Source organism: Phoca vitulina, unplaced genomic scaffold, assembly GCF_004348235.1.
Source record: "Phoca vitulina isolate PV1807 unplaced genomic scaffold, GSC_HSeal_1.0 scaffold43, whole genome shotgun sequence".
Classification (NCBI taxonomy): Eukaryota; Metazoa; Chordata; class Mammalia; order Carnivora; family Phocidae; genus Phoca; species Phoca vitulina.
In genome coordinates, this window is record NW_022589746.1 from 6,095,028 (window position 1) to 6,113,906 (window position 18,879).

An 18,879-nucleotide genomic window follows, 5' to 3' on the forward strand; every position below is an offset into this window, starting at 1 on the left:
ACCTGGTATTATTTATTCTCATAGTTCTGGAGGCTAGAAGTTTGAAGTTAAGACCATTAAGACCATGCAGGACCATGTTCTTTTTGAAGGTATTAGGGAGAGGATCTTTCCTCTCCTTTTCCTGGTCTGGGGGCTCCCAGCAATCCTTGGCATTCCTTGCCTGTAGACACATCACTCCTATCTACACAGCCCCCTCTTCTCCACGTTTCTGTGTCCCCTTCTTTTCTTACAAGGGCACCAACCATGTACTGGACCCTCTTAACTAATTACATTTGCGAAGACCCTATTTCCAGATAAAATCACATTGTGAAGTTCCAGGTGGGTAGAAATGGGGGGGCACTATTCAACCCAATATCACCATGAACCCAAGATTGTGGCTATAGGTCTGTGATCGTTTCTACAAAGCCTCACATATGTTTTGCTCTTTGTAAGACCTGTAAGAAAACACCTCTCTGAGAATGGCACGGTGTTTCATAGCTGAGTGAAAGAAATTCATCTTAGGGTGATGGGAACATGGGCTGAGAAACAGTCTACACAAAAGAATTCATAACCTATATCCATCTTAATTTCCCCACTTTACAAATGAAATAACTGAAGTCTAGCGTGTTATTTTCCCCCAAAGTCATTAAATAGCTAATTAGTGGAGAAAATATGATGAGAACCCCACGTCAATCGCCCATCATTCATTTATTTGACCCTTACCGCGTCAGGCACAGCGCTGAAGAAATGAGGGAGTGACACAAACACGATTGTCCCCCTCTATTTCATGTGGGAGACAAATCTCACAGCAGTATATGCAATCAGAGATCCCAGGTGCCATCATGGAAGTCTGTGAAGGGCAGAGGGGCCAAAGAGGAGAGGACGGATTCTTCTTGGGGTGGGCAGGGTGGTAAGGAGAAGAGTGGGAGGGCTTCATACTCAAGCTGAGCCTGGAAGGTGATTAGGAGCCCACCAGGCAGAGGAAACAGCATGTGTGAAGGTAGACAAACTGCACACAAACCTGGCATGCTCTAAAAACTGCATACTTCTTTGTTCCTGGAGCCTGGGAATGCAGGGGTCAGATCACAGAGGGTCTCGAATGCCACTCTGAGGGGGTGAGACTTGTATCAAGCAGGCAGTTATAATCAATTGAAGGGTATCTAAACAGAGAGATAATAAGATTGCTTCTACATTTTAGAAATCACTTCAACCTAGTGTGCAGAATGTACCAGAGGTGAAGGAGATAAGCAAGCAGACCAGTTCAGAAGCTCCACGAGTCTAGATGAGAGACTCCCTGTGTGCAATGGGAGCTCTGGCAGGGAGATGAGGTGGAGGGTGATGGGAAGCTGGTACTGGGATGGAAGCACAGAGAGGATGACATTAGGATCTGAATGTTGGGGAAGGTGGGGAAGGAAGGCTCCTGGCCCATTGTCAGGGAGACAGTGCCGTGCCACTCACCAGGCTCAAGAAGAGAAAGTGGGGTTTGCAGGAGTGTGCAATGAGTCCATGTGGGGCAGGCTGCACTTACAGTGACCTTAGGACACTGAAGAGAACATGCCCAGTGGACAGGCGGACTGACAGGGAGGCAGCTTAGAAGTGAGTTAGAGCTGAAGATGGCAGAATTGTAACTCATGACTTAGGGGCACCAGAAGTCCACTCGAGGAAGGGCTCAGAGGAGGAGGGAGCATGAACCACAGGGCAGGGCCAAGCAAAAGGGGAAGAGGAAGGAGACCCCATGCTCATCCCTGCTCCATTTTCTTGCTCTTCAGTCTGCATTTTCAGAATTGTAGAAGTAAAAGATTCAATACTGATAAAGCCAATAAATTATTGGCTGCGGCCGAGACCAAGATGGCAGGGAGACATGCTGCCTTCCTCGAGAATGCCTGGGCCAAGGAGGCGGTGCTGGTCATGTCCTTCACCACTGGGGGTCTTGATATAATTCTGCCCCCCCAGCCCCTTTACCAAATAAGCCACCACGATCAACCAGGCCAGCCCCTACACATACCCAGTGCCCCCAAGATGATGGGAACATGCCCTGTGTGCCCAGCCAGCCTGAAGACCCCCCAGAGTCCAAGCGTGCAGGGGCTGAAGAAACTGTGAGTGAACACCTCTGGTGACAGGGAGGAGGCCCCCTCCCCTGAGACCAATAAAATGTGAAAAGTGAAAAAAATCCCCTCCAAAACATAAATTATTCTTTATGGACCAAATGGCACAAACTTGCTAGGACTATGTCTGAGCTGTTGGCCATCACCATTGCCAATGGTGTGCAGCTTGCTCTCGGGGAGACACCTGCCTGCAGAGGTAGCCATGCAGACTCTGAACTATATACAGTTGACCCTTGAACAACGTGGGAGTTAGAGGTGCCAACCCTCCACGCAACCAAAGATCTGCATATAACTTCCGACTCCCCCAAAACTTAACTACTCATAACCTACTACCCACCGGCAGTCTTATCAGTAACATAAATAGTCGATTAACCCTTATGTTGTATCTTATAGGTATTTTATACTGTATCCTTACAATAAACTAAGCTGGAGAAAAGAAACTGTGATTGAGGAAATCATAAGGAAGAGAAAATACATTCACAGTACTGTTCTGTATTTATGGGGAAAAATCCCCACGTCAGTGGACCCTCACAGTTCAAACCTGCGTAGTTCAAGGGTCAACTGGACACTGTATGTCAGAAACTATGTAGTCAAAAAATGCCAGCACACATTCAGTGGGTCATGTCCTTTGATTCGGGAGAAGCGGTTCATGCCAGTTTGTCTGTCTGCCTCTCCCAGCCGGATCCCTTTCACCCCCTGGCAGTTTTCAGCCATCTTGCTCGGGTTCAGGTGCAGCTTCCAGTATGAGAGCAGAGTAAAACCAGTGGCTGTCATGAGTCTGGATGCACTGTCTCTCTCCAGGAGGGTTCCTCCTGTCCCCCAGGGCAGCCCTCTCCCCTCACTCTGGTCGCTCACTTGAACGTGGGCTTCAAATGCCATGGCCTGAGCCCTGTTGGGAAACCGTAGTCTTGGCAGACAAATGGACCAAGCTAACCAATGAAGACAAGACGGTTCCATTCTCTGGGACCAGTTCCAGGAAACCCTGTTTCAAAAGACACCCCTGCTGGCAACTGCATTTTATCTCTTACCATTTTGTAAGGCAAATTTACAATGAAATGCTTGAATTTCTAAATAAATTTGTTGAGGTGACATTCACCTGACATAATGAACTATTTTGAAGTGAACATTTAGTACATTCACGATGTTGTGCAAACACCACCTCTATCTAATTTCAGTACATTTCCATCACTCCAAAATAAAACTCCGTACTCAGTAAGCGGTTCTCCCCAGAGTCCCTAGCAACAACCAACCTGTTCTGTCTCTATGGATTTGCTTATTTGGACATTTTGTATAAATGGAATAATTCAATAGCTGCTCTTTTGTGTCTGGCTTATTTCACTAGCATAATGTTTTGGGGTTATATCCACCTTGCAGCATGCATCAGCGCTTCATTCCTTTCTATGACTGAATAATACTCCACTGTAAGGATATACCACAATTTTGTGTGTATACTTCTTTTGATGGACATTTGAGCCATCTCTACCTTTTGACTATTGGGATTACTGCTGCTTTGACATGCACTTGTTTCGAACCATTTTACATTCCCTCCAGCAATGTAGGAGGGTTCTAATTTTTTCACATCCTCACCAACATTGTTATTTTCCATTTGGGGGGGATTATCGCCGTCCCAGTAGGTATGAAGTGGGACCTCATTGTGGTGTTCATTTGCATTTGCCTCATGACTACTGATCTTTTTGAAAGTCTTCTCATGTGCTTATTGGCATCATTTACTTTTCAAGAATGGTCTTAATGTGGGGCACCTGCCTCTTGATTTCGGCTCAGGTCATGATCTCAGGGTCATGAGATCAGGCCCTGCATTGGGCTCCATGCTCATTGTGGAGTCTGCTTGGGATTCTCTGTCTCCCCCTTTCTCTCTCTACCCCTCCCCTCCAACTCGTGCTCACTCACTCTCTCTAAAATAAATAAATAACATCTTAAAAAAAAAAGAATGGCCTTAACATTAAACTTAAAATTTTCTAACAATCTCAAGTTCACAGAAAGGTTCCAAGTACAGCACAAAGGATTTTTCTCTGAACCGCTTGAGCATGAGTTGCCAACCTGAGTCCCTATTACTCCTCAATACCACAGATCTCCTGAAAACAAGGACATTCTCCTATGCAACCACAATACGACCGTTAAAGTCAGGACAGTGTATACTGATATATCCCTATCATCTGATCCTCAGACTCCATTCAAGTTTCATAAAAAGTACCAATAATGTCCTTTATAGCAAAAGGAAACCAACCCTGCCAGCACTTTGGTCTTGGACGTCTGCCTCCAGAACTGTGAGAAAATAAATTTCTGTTGTTTAAGCTGCCCTCCCCTGTGGTCCTCTGTTTTGGTAGCCAAAGCAGACTAATACAGTTCCTCATTGGTTGTAAGAGGAAAGCCAACCACATTCGGTCAGTGCAATGCCACGGACTGACCAAACACTCAGACTCGCACGACTACAACAGAACACAGACCCATCTATTCAGAAAGATGAGGACAGAAGGCCCGGCTGGTCAGCAGGACAGTGTCAGGACATCTCATGAAGAGGCCTTCAGAAGTTCTTACTGCGGTTTATATAATGTCCAGGAGTTATCTTATCCCCAAGTGGTGCAAGGAGATGAGATCTACGTGGGTAAGTGTGGAGTCCACCTTGGTGCAAAAGACCCCTGCCCACAGAAGCAGTATCTCTTCAAAATAGCTTCAAGGGCCCCACAGAGACATGCCACTTAGAAAAGTCACCAGAACTCGGGAAAGTCCAAAGTGTAGTGTCTACATTAGGTATTTGAAGTTCATTCATAGTTGCTTGCAGTCCATAAGTAATTTACCAATCGGGGGACATTCTGACTATAAGCAATGTCACATGACAATACAGTTTACACTGTCTTATCTGGTTTCCAAGGTGTCGTAGGTAGGCAGAAAAATGGCTTCCCAAAGATGCTCATGTCCTAATTCCCAGAACCTGTAAATAGGTTATGTAACATGACAAGGAGGAGATAAGATAGCAGATGGAATTAAGGTTGCTAATCAGCTGACTTTAAAATAGGGAGGTTAGGGGCACCTGGGTGGCTCAGTCATTAAGTGTCTGCTTTTGGCTCAGGTCATGATCTCCGGGTCCTGGAATCAAGCCCCACGTCGGGCTCCCTGCTCAGCAGGAAGTCTGCTTCTTCTCTGCTCCTCCCTCTGCTCGTGCTCCCCCCGCACCCTGCAAATAAATAAATACGATCTTTAAGAATAAAATAAAATAGGGAGGTTAACCTGGATTATCTGGGTGGGCCCAATGTAATCACAAGGGTTCTTATAAGAGAAAGAGGGAGGCAGGAGAGTCAGTGTCAGAGTCTGAGATTTTAAGATGCTACACTGTGGGCTTTGAAGATGGAAGAAGTCCATGTCTCAAGGAATGTGGAGCCTCTGGAGACTGGAAAAGGCAAGAAAACAGAGAGAAACTCGCGTCTGCCAACACCTTAATTTTAGCCCAGTGAGACCCTTTTCAGATTTCGGACTTCTAGAACTGTAATGCAATAAATGTGTTGTTTGAGGCCACTGATTTTGTGGTAATTAAGTTACAGCTGCAATGCACGGTAACAGAGCCAGGAGGTTAACAAGTGTTGGGGGGTTGGTTTCTTCTGAGGTGCCTCTCCTTGGCTTACAGATGGTCACCTTCTTGCTGTGTTCTCATGCGGTCTTCCCTCTCTGTGTGTCTGTGTCCTAATCTCTTCTTATAAGGACACCAGTCCCGTTGGATTAGGGCTCATCCACCTGACCCCATTAATTACCTCTTTCAAGGCCCAGTCTCCAAATAGGGTCACATTCTGTGACATTCTGAATTTGGTGGGTGACACAATTCAGCCCATAACACTCCGCCCTCTGGACCCCCAAAGTTCATGTCCTTCTCTTATTTATTTATTTATTTATTTATTTATTTATTTATTTGACAGAGACACAGCGAGAGAGGGAACACAAGCAGGGGGAGCAGGAGAGGGAGAAGCAGGGGGAGTGGGAGAGGGAGAAGCAGGCTTCCCACGGAGCAGGGAGCCTGATCTGGGGCTCGATCCCAGGACCCTGGGACCATGACCCGAGCCGAAGGCAGATGCTTAACGACTGAGCCACCCAGGCGCCCCAGTTCATGTCCTTACATGAAAAGTAAATTCACCTGCATCCCAACAGCCCCAAGTCTTAATCTTATTCCAGCGCCATCTCTAAATCCAAAATCTCATCTAAACCAAGTGTGGGTGAGAGGTGAGGTATGATTCATCCTGAGGCAAAAACTCCACTCCAGCAGTGAACCCGTGAAATCAGACAAGTTATCTGTTTCCAAAACACAATGGTGGCCTACGATAGACTTTTTCATGCCAAAAGGGAGAGATCAGAAAGAAGAAAGGGGTCCCGGGTCCCAAGCGAGTCCTTTGACAGTGTAGTACTTCAGACTATGTCAAATCCCATTTTGATGTGACATTATTTGAACAGAAAAGCTGTTTTTACAAAGCGGGAAGTATCTGTCAGAGCAAAATGACACATTTGAATTTTCCATGTAACTTTTGAGAAAAGGATAACTGTTGTCATATTTCAGTGCCTAGCATTACTCAAGAATAATGAATTTTCTATAAACATTCCTCGGCAAGCCACTCATTTGCACATTACTGGAGAATTAATCTTTTTAAGAAATAACATAATTTTGTTCCAAAGAATCAGGGTTTGACATTACATCATGTGTGCATCTGTGTGTGTGTGTGTGTGTGTGAATTTCTTTCCCATCTAATTTGCTTCCTACTGTGTTTTAGTAGGAAGACAGATCACATAAGCCTTCTCTGCTCTCTTTGGCTCCATGCCGATTCCCTCTCACCTCCAGCCACCTGTTATTCGTCTTGGTCAAGATGGCTATTTGCAAACAAGCTCCCAAACATCAGAGGAAGATTGTTAGTAAGTTGCAGCTCTTGGAAAATCTGTCACACACTGCTGACTTTCCTGAACCTGGGCAAGAGCTGACTTTGAAAGTAGCTCCCAGGAGGACCCCGGAGCCTGCTGAGGACCCAGTGCGGGTGGAGCTGCCAGGCTGCTGAGGAAGGAATTACCAGAAGGCAGGCGAGGGCCCCATGTGGCAAAGGTATCCGGGGATCTTGGCGAAAGGAATGAGGTGTGATACTTCTGCGGGGTGATCCTGTGACCTCCACAAAGCTACAGACAAGCCTTCACTTCCCTTTCTCTCTTGCTCGGGACACTACTCTTTCCCACCTTCCCAACCTTCTCTTGCAACCTTCTCAACCTCTTAAAAAAAATACTTTATTTTTCAGAGCAGTTTTAGTTTCACAGCAAAACTGAGCAGGAAATAGATTTCCCCTATTCCTCCCGCCCCCAGGCGAGGCATGCCCGCTATCGGCACCCCCCACCAGGCACTGATGCACCGTTATCACCCAGAGCCCATAGATTACGTTGTAGTTCATTCTTGGTGCGGTGCATTCTGTGGGTTTGGACAAATGTATAAGGACAGGTCGAGCCATCATTATAGTGTCCTACAGAATAGTTTCACTGCCCTAAAAGTCCTCTGAGGAGCAGGCATGATTATACCTGCCTCATGGCACAGTTTTGAAGATTAAAGGAGGTAATGTGAGTGAAGGGTCTAGAAAACTGCCCAGCACAGTGTGGGGGCCGGCAGTAAGTGGCAATTATCAATACGATGGAGGCACACGGGAGCGGGCTGTGCCAGGGGTCTTGTGATATGGACCGTCTGCTCTCCCCAGGACTTTGCCGGGAACCGCAAGCCTTCCAGGTGTGCTAACATGTAAGGGACAGGGGCGCCTGCGGGGCTCAGTTGGTGAAGCATCTGCCTTCAGCTCAGGTCATGATCCCGGGGTCCTGGGATTGAGCCCCGCATCGGGCTCCCTGCTCGGCGGGAAGCCTTTTTCTCCCTCTGCCCCTCCCCCCCCGGTTCATGTTCTTTCTCTCTCACTCACTCTCTCAAGCTCTCTCTCTCTCTAATAAATGGATGGAATCTTAAAAACAACAACACCAACAACAAACATGTAAGGGAGAAAGCTAGGCCGCCTGGAGTAGAGTGAGGCCTGGAAGAAACCCCAAATCCAAACCTTCAAACACGTGTGATGGGACGGCGCTTACAGCTGTTGACCTACACCTGAAGCAAAAACTCCACTCCAGCATCGAACCCGTGAAATCAGACAAGTTATCTGTTTCCAAAACACAATGGTGGCCTACGATAGACTTTTCCATGCTGAAAGGGAGAGATCAGAAAGAAGAAAGGGGTCCAGGGTCCCAAGCAACCTGCCCCGTTCTCGTTCACTTTTGAGGAGAGACAGGTGTGGTAGGTTAAGCAGCAGACACGCCCAAGAGTCTGTGGCTTTTGATTCCAAGGCCTAAGCCTCACGTGGGAAAGAATTCAGGGTTTAGGGGAAAAAGTGCCTTGGCCGGAGCAGGAGGAAGGGTGGAGTTGCCCCAGGACCAGAGGGTGACCCTCTGCAATAGCTGGGGTGGCTGGGGGTGGTGGCGGGGGACTGCAAAACCTCCTTGGGTGGGGCATGGCGGGGGGGCGGGTGGCAAGACCCCAGAAGAAAATGTTGCTCTGAGGCAGAGGGGGTCATGGAGAAGAGTGTTGTGCCCCCAGGCAGGACCTGAGACCACCAAGAGCCACTAGCCTCAAGGGCCCATACCCAGCTGATGGGGTCTCATGGGTCTTGAGGACCAAGGGGGCACCTCTCCCACGCCCTGGACCTACATTCGTTCTGGGGGATCACAGGGAGGCGGGGGACACCCGGTCAAGACCGAGACTAAAGTCCCCTGCCGGCCAGAGGGATGCATGCTTCAGTGAAAGATGAGTTACAGGAAAATTAGAAGAATCGCCTTCCTCCCCCACACCTGAGTCTGTGGACGGGGATTCACACCAGCACTGGAGGGTGGCCCGGGTTAATGACAGCTTGCCAGCAGCAAGCCCAGCTTCCCGTCCTGCCTGCTTCATTCAGCTGCTTGCCTCCACGTTTGTGATCCGAGTCCTCAGCCTCCTTTGATTCTGCGGCCTCCGTGTAAGTCCCGGGTCAAGGGCGCCTGGTCTCAGCATCTCATCTGGCTCTCTGTAGCTCACTAGTCATTTATGACCAGACCACCTCTTTGAAGGCTTGTTTCGTTGGAATCTTTGTGACTGATCGTGCGGCAGCCAGAGGGCCCTCTAGGTAATTACTCCACTGGGCCCCCCCACAGCACGGAGCAGGACCAGGAGACAGCCGTGCAGTCCCTCTCTGTACGGAACTGGCATTTGCTCTACTTGGAAGTGATGAAGTTTAACACCTGCTTGATTTTTCATGCAGGAGTTAATGAGTAAAACTGATGTTTATATAAGGCAAGAAAAAGCAGAGGGTCGGATAAAGCCATTATTTTATTTCTGAAACAACAGTTAATGTAATGGTGCATGAATTCTTCTCAAATGTCAAATATGTGAGAGGCTTTTAAAAAATTGGTACCAAACTTCCTCCGTATAATATTCAAAATGAAATAATTCCAATCCCAGCTTCGAGTCGGCTGCCTGAGTTGACTCTTAGGTGCCTTTCGCTATTTTGTTTATTTGCCACCCCAACTCTTCCCGATAAAAGCTGCTTCTGCTCATTTTCAGGGTCTCATTCAGACGCTATCACCTTCTCAAACACAACTTTCTGTGCTGGCTTGCCCCCGTGGTCCCTGGAGCTGAGCGCCACGGTCCATCACTGTGATGCTTCTAGGCTTTTTGTTGCCCTCACTGCCTTAGACCTTGTACTCTTGTATTCAAATAGCGGTGAAGGTGTGTTTTCTTCCTTTCTAGACTGCCGGCTCTTTTGAGAACAGAAAATATGTTAGGTTCATTTTTATTTTATTTTAAGATTTTTATTTATTTGAGAGACAGAGCACAAGCGGGGGAGGGGCAGATGGAGACAGAGAAGCAGGCTCCCCACGGAGCACGGAGCCCGGAGCCCGATGCGGGACTCGATCCTAGGACCCCAGGATCATGGCCTGAGCCGAAGACAGACGCTTCACCAACTGAACCACCCAGGCACCCTTTCCCTTTCTTTTAAATAGGATAACAACAGGAAAAACATTCCATGCTCATGGATTGGAAGAATAAACATTGTCAAAATGTCTATGCTGCCCAGAGCAATCTACACTTTCGATGCCATCCCTCTTACAATACCATTGGCATTTTTCAAAGTGTTGGAACAAACAATCCTAAAATTTGTATGGAACCAGAAAAGACCCTGAATCGCCAAGGGAATGTTGAAAAAGAAAAACAAAGCTGGGGGCATCACGTTGCCTGACTTCATGCTATATTACAAAGCTGTGATCACCAAGACAGCATGGTATTGGCACAAAAACAGACACATAGACCAATGAAACAGAATAGAGTGTCCAGAAATGGACCTTCAACTCTATGGTCAACTAATCTTCGACAAATCAGGAAAAAATATCCAATGGAAAAAAGACAGTCTCTACAATAAATGGTGCTGGGAAAATTGGACAGGTACATGCAGAAGAATGAAACTCAACCATTCTCTTACACCATACACAAAGATAAACTCTAAATGGATGACAGACCTCAATGTGAGACAGGAATCCATCAAAATCCTAGAGGAGAACATAGGCAGTAACCTCTTCGACCTCAGCCACAGCAACTTCTTTCAGGACACGTCTCCAAAGGCAAGGGAAACAAAAGCAAAATGAACTTTTGGGACTTCATCAAGATAAAAAGCTTCTGCACAGCAAGAGAAACAGTTAAGAAAACTAAGAGGCAATCCAAGGAATGGGAGAAGATACTTGCAAATGACACTGCAGACAAAGGGCTGGTATCCAAGATCTATAAAGAACTTCTCAAATTCAACACCCAAAAAACAAATAATCAAGTCAAAAAATGGGCAGAAGACATGAACAGACACTTCTCCAAAGAAGACATACAAATGGCTAAAAGACACATGAAAAAATGTTCAACATCATTAGCCATCAGGGAAATCCAAATCAAAACCACACTGAGATACCACCTTACACCAGTGAGAATGGCAAAAATTGACAAGGCAAGAAACAACAGAGTTGGAGAAGATGTGGAGAAAGGGGAACCCTCTTACACTGTTGGTGGGAATGCAAGCTGGTACAGCCACTTTGGAAAACAGTGTGGAGTTTCCTCAAAAATTTAAAAATAGAGCTACCCTATGACCCAGCAATTGCACTACAGGGTATTTACCCCAAAGACACAGATGTAGTGAAAAGAAGGGCCATATGCACCCCAATGTTCACAGCAGCAATGTCTGCAATAGCCAAACTGTGGAAAAAGCCGAGATGCCCTTCAACAGATGAATGGATAAAGAAGATGTGGTCTATATATACAATGGAATACTACTCAGCCATCAGAAAGGATGAATACCCAACTTTTACATCAACATGGATGAGACTGGAGGAGATTATGCTAAGTGAAATAAGTCAAGCAGAGAAAGACAATTATCATATGGTTTCACTCGTAGGTGGAACATAAGGAATAGCAGGAGGACATTAGGAGAAGGAAGGGAAAACTGAAGGGGGGGAAATCAGAGAGGGAGACAAACCATGAGAGACTATGGACTCCGGGAAACAAACTGAGGGGAGGCAGGTGGGGGGATGGGGTAGCCGGGGGGTGGGTATTAAGGAGGGCATGTGTTATAATGAAAACTGGGTGTTATATGCAAACAATGAATCATGGAACACTACATCAAAAACTAATGATGTACTGTACGGTGACTAACATAACATAATAAAAATAAATAAAGTTTGTTAGTCTAACTGAAAAATAAATAAATAAATAAATAAACAAACAGGACGACAACAGTAAGATATTTGAAGCCCCCGTTCCTTCATCATCACTTCACATAAATCAAGCACAAGCTCATGAAAGACGCCGCCACTCTTTATTCAAGAAATTTAAGAATTCTCTTGTGAGACTGTTTCAAAGTGGTCCCTGGATCAGCAGCACCTGAAGGCGGTCAGATACACACCTTCGGAGCAGGCTAAGTACCAGACTTTGCTGTTGAGCGCAGAGGCCGCCGTCAGTCAAGCCCGGCAGAGTGGTGTCTGCACAGCAGAGGCCCCATCAGGGCGGAGCCAACAAAGCCAGGTGTTTTGTTCATCCTGGGCATTGTGGGGAGAGCACAGGGAATTCTGACGGCCCGAGATGCCAGTGCGAGGCCCCGGGGGTCCACCCGTCATACATGAGGGCCACCCTGAGCGGTGTGGGTGCAGCTCAGCACCCCTTAGGAAGCCTGGTCCTCCCGTCGTACAGGAAAGGAGCTCTGATTGCTGTCAAGCCAGTCGACCACTGCTCTGTGGACTGGAAGCCTCTGGCACCAACCGTCCTGGACGCAGCAGTCCTGAGCCTGACGCTCACAGCCCCCCTCCCCGGGGGACGCACCGCGGGACTCTCAAGAGACTTCCGACTGCACGCTGCCTACACCTCCAGCATAATTACTTTCTTCTAATTCTTCTAAAAGTGGTGATGCAGGGATTAATCCTCAGCTGAGCACATGACGGCACAGACGGACTGGAAAACTTCACTCTGGGACTATGTCACATGAGTTTTAAAGAACCCCTGAGAGGACGCAGTAGACCACAAGCAGAGGGTCAGCAGCCTGTGCAGAGAGGCTTGCTGTTTCCCAGCTGGAGAACGCCTCCTACAGGGCAGGACTCAGTTTTCATACTTTTCATCGTTGTGCAAAGACTGAGCACCTCCTCTGCAAACCAGCTACCAGAACTGAATTCAAGAATCCTCCTTCAAGTCAAGTAGGAGCAGTTAGAATGCTCCGATGCTCGTTCGGGAGATGAAACGTTTGGAAAAAGAGGGTTTTGTTTGTTTGTTTGTTTTGTTTTGTTTTTCAGATAGGAAGAGTGGATGAGAAGCCAGGAGATTTGCTTCTAATCACATTTCTATTTTTGATGACTTGTCTGACTGCGGGCAAGTTTCCGTCTCTGCATTTCGGGGTTCCCCTTTGTAACAGTCTGTCATCGTCTTGTGCCAAAAAGATCAGAGTCAAGTACGATGCCCCAGGTGGGAACAAAACCAATAAGACAACTTAGCAGATTCATAAAAGCTGAGACATTGTCACTTGACTTTCTGAGATCAGATAACAACCTAATGGCTTGATTGTGATGAAAACAAAAATAAACCAAAGAAAATTAGTAATAGGGTTTTCATTCTAGTTTAGGAGAATTTATGACCAAATGACTGCTCAGACAGTTGTCTTCAAATGAGGAAGGAAGCCTGACCTCGCAGGCCATCACCCACGAACACTGTTGATTGTGTGTTACAGACATTAACGGGATCTCTCCAAGGTGTTTATTCATACTTTGCAGACAGACTGATTTGTGTTGCTCAAATGAGCTATGCATGGAGGAGAATGTTTAAGCAGCAGGGGGGTAAAAAAAAAAGGACACATTAAATAAGCCTGAAAGTGATCTGAGTATTTTCCAGGAAAAAAGATACAGAGTCTGATGTGAGTTTTTCTTTATCGTGTTGACAGCCCGCTGATGACCCCTGCAAAGTAGTTGTCTGGGGTGAACTGTCCCTGAGTGGTACAGGTGGGGGTGGCAAGGGGCTGGGCTGAGGCTGGAGGCAAGTGGAGAGACGTTCTACTTTCCCAGTAGCCAAGGAAGCCACGGACCATAGGATCTGTTTAGCTGATCTGACCGATGCCAGCCATGCCCCACCCCTAAGTGCAGCACCTACACCATCAGGCTGGACCGGGGTGGGAAATCTCTGAGCCATCTCTGAGCAAGGCAGTCTGCCAGGGAGGATGGCTCTGGCTATTTCTCCTTTGAACCAGAAGTCAACTCGTTGTTGGGCAGAGGCACCTGAGGAGGGAAAAGTCTAACCAAGATAATAAGGCTTTAAGAAGCAAGAAAAATGTACACGTGGTCCAGCTCACCTACAAAGTCTCCATGAGATGCAAATATAAGTATCCAAAACTGAGATGCAGATAAAATGAAACATAGGGGGATGGAGGCAGAGGTCCTACCAGTCCCACTGGTCACCAACTCGTCACCACTTAGCCAGGGAGGTTGAGGGACCAACAGCCAGTGTTAGAATTGTTTTCTATCTCTACTTGGGGAAGACCCGCCCTCTGGAAATTCTCCACCCAGTTCCCTGCAGAAGGAGCAAGGCTGCTTAGCAATTCTTCCTGCTCTGAAGCCAGCAGCTGACATAGGAAGGCAACTCGGAAAAAGGTAGAGTGCAAATAAGTGTATGGTATTTAGAAAATCTACCATAACGTTTGTTAATGAACCACAGAGTACTCGAAATGGAAAGGATTTCACAGACTAGGGCTCCAATGGTTTTAAAGCATAAAGGTCCCTTCTAAAATTAAAAAAAAAAAAAAAAAATGCAGCCTCCCTGTAGCAGTACTTGGTGTCTATTGACTCAGAAGATACAGAGTGATATAAAGGATTCAGTAATACACTTAAATTTATCTTCTCTTCCTGATCCCAAGGATGCCTAAGCACACTTGCAGGTTAGCGGTAGACAAACATGTGACATCGCATATTCAGTCTCCACAGGGCTCCTGGGCTGGACCTGGATTCAGAGACCTCTTGCAGTCGTTCTGGATACCCCCTGGCAGAAACTAAAGGCTAGAAGAAGGGAGGTAAAGTAACCCCCTTTAACCAGCCAGCTAGTGGTGGACAACTGGTAGCCCCACACTGCCAGGGGACTCCTGGGTCACAGCCGGGGTCTATGCAGTGAGACTACGTCCTGATGTACTGGTCTGTGCTTTGTTTCCTGCCCTTCCCCAGCCAGGCATCCACGTTGCCTCAGGGGGAACTAGGATTATTAAAGCGGGAATAGAAAGACAAAGAGGTGTTTTGCTTTTTTCTTTCAAAGCAAGTTCTGAAAACCCTCTTCGGGAACATGTTTTGGATTGCCAGAGCTTTTGATTTATGTGAAGAAGGCTTGCAGAAAGGGAGGACCCCAGAGACACCTAGAAAGAAAAGAAAGGCCAAGGATTCACTTGTCCCTTGGACACCTGTGCTGGGAGAGGCGCGGTGAGCAGCACAGAATAACCCAGGAGCCTGGGGGACCCACGTGTAAGGAGAGCAGTTCGCACTGGGAAGCAGGCCTGTCCTCTCTTTGTCTTTATCATACGGGGAGCCCAGGCTTGCTGGAACCTCGTGGCCACTCAGGGTCACGTCACCCATGCTGAGGCCGGGTTCTCCTTGGGCCTCCTGCCAGTAGGCTTGCATATCATTGTGGGTCCTCGGCAGGTACCGGTGAGCCTCATCCAAACTACGCCCTAGCACGTGCTCATGTCCAAGGCCCGGGGGGTCTCCCGTGCTCCGTCCAGCAGGTGGGGCCCCGGACAGGTGGTGCCGGTGCGTGGATGCCCTCGCATCTTATTTCTGTACTTGGGAGGGGCACATCTGACCTGGCATCTGGAACCCTATGCCTTGTAAGGGCATTTGGGGCCATTTTTCCCCCTACGAGGCAACAGAATGCAATTGACAACGTGTAGAAAGCCCTGACTTCCCGTCCTGGCTCTGCTGCGCGCCTCAGCCAAATTATCCTTGAGACTTCGTTTCTCAGTCAAGAATGGGGCTAAAAATTCAGGCCTCCCAGTGCTGCTGAAAAGATCAAGTGGACAGGTTACAGTGAATGCTTTTGGTAAAGCACAAGATGCTAATCAAGTGTTAGCTATTGCTCCTTCGAGAATCTAAGCAGTACCTGTGAAATATTTGAAATAGAAATTTGACAGACGTAGCTGGAGTGGTATCAGGTAGTGTTTACTGTGCTTAACCTTGAAACACTGTCTTAAAATTCTTCCCACCACTTAATTTCAGTCCAAGTCTAAGGGATGAGTATGCTTTATATTAAAGAACTCCTAATATAAAGAATTGTTTATATTAAAGAATGAGAATGGATGAAAGACACCTGAGACAGAAACAGATGTTTGGGAACAGGAGAATCCAATGCACATAAGGACGCCGTGCTTAACCAGAGTCTCTCCCTAACAACCGGGCCAGAAAGGCGCTTTAAAACCACGTGATGATGGAGGAAGGCGGAGGTGTGCATCAGCTCATGGCTCGGTCTGTACCTGGCGTCAGGTGGAACAGGGTGAGCAGGGATGGGGAGCCAGCCTCGCCTCCGGAGTGCAGGGCACCCACGGTCGGCGTGGATGTGAGCAGACCTCTGGAAAGGAGCTCAGGCAAAGAAGCAGCGCAGGCCACCCCTCCCCTCAACCAAGAAGGCCCTAGGATCCAGCTCCTGTCTGCCTGCCTTGTTGGGTTCATGTTCTGATGCTCCCGGGTCTCCCGACCATCCCTCAGGCAAGACACGGCCAAGAGTGAGCCACGGCAGGATCTGGAGCCAAAAGGCTGAATTTGGAACGCTGGGTCTGCTCCTTGCTCACTATGCAACCTTTGGGCAAATTACTTAGCCCCTTGTTTTTTCCAGTGGTGAAATAGGAAGAGTCCATATGAGCTTCCTAGGCTTGCTGCAAGGTATCACAACAAACTTACAGCTTAAACAACACAGATTTGTGATTTGAGAGTTCTGGTGTTAGAAAGCACACAGCGTCCGTAGGGCTGCTGGGGGATCTGGGGGGGAATCTGTTTCTTTGCCTTTTCTGGCTTCTGGTGGGGCCTGCACGCCTTGCTCTCAGCCCCTCCTCCGTCTTCCAAGCCAGCAGCCTAACATCGTCCAATCCCTGTGACACTGCTGTCCTCCTTTTATAAGGACACTTGTGATTACATCGGGCCCACTAAATAATCCAGGATACTTTCCCCATCTCAAGAGTCTTAACTTAATCACATCTGCAAAATCCCTTTTGCTCTGTAAGGTAACATAATCACAGTTCCCGTGTGGCCATCTTTGGGGTCGGGGCCATTATGTTTCCTACAACCATAGCTGCCAAGGAATAAATACGTATGAATATATTTATTTATTTTTTTAGACATTTTATTTTATTTATTTGAGAGATTGAGAGAGGGCATGAGAGGGGAGAGGTCGGAGGGAGAAGCAGACTCTCCGCTGAGCAGGGAGCCTGATGCAGCACTCGATCCCGGGACTCCAGGATCATGACCTGAGCCAAAAGCAGTTGCTTAACCAACTGAGCCACCCAGGCGCCCCGAATATATTTGTTTTTTAAGTAGGCTCCATACCTAGCACGGAGCCCAACGCGGGGCTTGAACTCACGACCCTGAGATCAAAAGACCTGAGCTGAGATCAAGAGTTGGCCACTGCTTAAGTGACTGAGCCACCCAGGTGCCCCTCAAGGAAATACACACTTCATACCATATAAGACACTTAGAGCCTGGCTTGTAGTGAGCACTCAATAAATGTTAGCTGCTATTATCATTATTTGCTGAAACAAAAACTCTTAGCCTCCAAAGACTTCACCGTTCATTAGCTATGACCCAACCCTTTCATCTGGCCAAGTCCCGAGACCTCCTTCTGGAAGCCTTTCCTGACCTAGACTGGGCGTGGTGTCCTGCTGTCTAGGTTCTTAATTCTGTGTTGTGTTATAATCATCCGTCTCCCTCACTAGCGTGTAAATTCCTCAAGACCCGGGACCTCCCTTTACTCACCTCTGTGTTCCTGCCCACTGGCCTAGTAGTGTTCGCAAGTCTTCTCAATGACTAATGGTCCTCCCTGGGTCCTCGGCAAACAAGGGTGAATGTCGGTTCACGCACCTGCGGGGTCCCGGAACCATAGGGCTGCTGTGACCCGCCGGAGGAGAGCTGTGGGGTGGGGGTGGGGAGGGGTCTGTATTTTGGGGTCATCATGCTCTGCACAGACGCAGATCTTCAGGGTGAATAGCTGGTTTCCCATCAGTGAAGCTGTCAGGAAAAGCAGGGGAAGACAGAGCCCCGAGCTCAGCCCAGAAAGGGGCTCTTGCTCTTGCAGGTACTTTGGCCTCGTGGTATCTGTGGGGAGTCACTGTCTCACAGCTCGGGGCGGGGGGGCTGGCATAGGGAACGGTCTGGGACCGCTTGGGTGGCTTGGGGTTTTCAGTCACACGGAAGGACGACCTGCAGAAATCATCTGTTTCAGTGGTTCACAAAACTCAAAAAACACAGATTCCCTGGCCCCAGCTCAGAACCTCTGAGTCAGAACATCCAGGAGTGAGGTGGGATTTTGGAAAACGCCCCAGTCATTCTGCTATGCAGCCAGGTTTGGGAACCACTGACGGGACCTGCCCGCAATTTTCCAGACAGTCTGTGCTACTAAGATAGGGTTCCTAACACAGGTGTGTAAAAATGGAAGGTACAGCCGATGCTGTCCATCATTAAGCTTACTGTTCATGCGCCAGGCCACACAGCAAGAGTCCACGAAGCAGTTCTCACGGAGCCGTCTTCCAGCCTATCTGCGTCCACAGTGGAGCGGCCCGAGGGTGGTGGCTCCCTCTTCCAGTTAGCCCCCAGATCTTTCAGACGTGTGGTCTTTGATCCGGCCTCTCAGGGGCACCCTCTGGAGGGCTCTGGGTGACTCAAACGCCTTTGGATTAGGGCTCCCTCCCTATTGCCTCCCCTTGGTGCCTCCAGGGCCACGCAGCCCCTTGATCCAGCGGCTGGACTGGTGGGGCATCCACAAAACAGGGAGATCGTGGTGCTGGGTGTTATTTTGCTACGAGTCTCTCCGTTTGCCTCGAGTCAGACCACCAAATGCTCCTTTTGGGAGATGTGGCTTCCTCGGATGCTGGGGTGTGGTGGAGGCTGTCGAGGAAGGCAGCTGGGCATGAATCATCTGCGGGCCCGGCACATTTTCATCTCATTCCATTTTCGCTGCCTCTGCACCTATGTGACAAGTCTGTTTCCTTCCTTCATCTTG

General features: G+C 48.0%; 1 protein-coding gene across 4 annotated transcripts in view; it reads right to left on the bottom strand.

Annotated features, from left to right (window-relative positions):
* Nucleotides 1-18,879, bottom strand: part of GNG4 (G protein subunit gamma 4) — a 65,219-nt gene that overhangs the window by 37,199 nt on the left and 9,141 nt on the right. The gene's annotated exons all lie outside the window — the stretch shown is intronic.